A 1,167-nucleotide genomic window follows, 5' to 3' on the forward strand; every position below is an offset into this window, starting at 1 on the left:
TAAATTATTTTGAATTCTGTAAGTTCTCTAATTGAATAAGAAGACAAACATAAAAGTTGTTTTGAATTGTACCAATTTTTTTAGTTAAATAGCATAGAAATTTTAGTTAAATAATAGAAAAATAAAGGGTTAAGTACGATCTTGGTCTCTAAGGTTTATGCCAAAAATTTTATTCGTCTCCAACCTTTTTTTGTATTCAAATTCATCCCTAAAATTCAACTTATTGGTTTTAAAATCGTCCTTCGGACAATTATACCCTCAACATCATCATCTCCATCACAACCCGTTATGTTCTTCTCACTCACACATTTAAAAGAGAAAGAAGCAGAGACTCAGAGATAGAAACAGAAACTCAGAGAGAGAGAAGGAGAGAAGGAAGCCTCGCCCTTGCCGTGCCTCGCCCTTGCCGTGCCTCGCCCTAGCCGTCACCGTTGCCTCACTGCGCCTTGCCCTCGCCTTGTGTTTCTCGTCGTCGTTGGGGACGTGGTGGTGGTGGTGGTCGTGTTCCCTTCCCCTTCTCTCCCTGCCCTCCGTTGTCCAGACTCATTGCCACCACCACCACACAGCTTCACAGTCACTGTCATCACAGGCAATTAAGTTAAAATTCAAATTCTTAATGCTTGTTCTTATTCATCACAATCCCTAATTCCCGAATTTATCACAAATTCTGCAGCTGAGCTAACAGAGAATCCTTTGAATTGTTGTTGCTTTTCTTAATTCTTTAGTTTTAGTGAGAAATTAGAGGAAGAACAAGATGTTTGTTGCTCTTGTTAATGTCTGATTTTCTTGTTAATGTTTGTCTTACGATGATGATAATTTTCTTTTTTGTTGGAATAGTATTGTTGAATTGTTGTTTTGGTTTTGGTTTTGATTTATTTGAGGTTATTATTGAAGGTTGGATTTTCTTGTTGGATTCATGAACAGATGGTGATGGGGTGGTAGTGGTAGTGGGTGCGGTGGTGGTGGTGAAAAGAGAGAAACGTGTATTTAACGGTGGTGGTAATGCTAACGGTGTGAAGAGTAGGTTATAATAATGGTGAGAAGAGAGAGGGGGGGTATTTTTGTCATTTAAAAAAGTAATTTGTCCAAAAGAACGATTTTAAAATTACATTGAACCTTAGGAACGATTTTGTATGCAAAAAAATCAGAAACAAAAAAATTTTCGGC

This window comes from Arachis ipaensis, chromosome B2 (genome assembly GCF_059453495.1).
Source record: "Arachis ipaensis isolate K30076 ecotype BB chromosome B2, ASM5945349v1, whole genome shotgun sequence".
Taxonomy (NCBI): domain Eukaryota; kingdom Viridiplantae; phylum Streptophyta; class Magnoliopsida; order Fabales; family Fabaceae; genus Arachis; species Arachis ipaensis.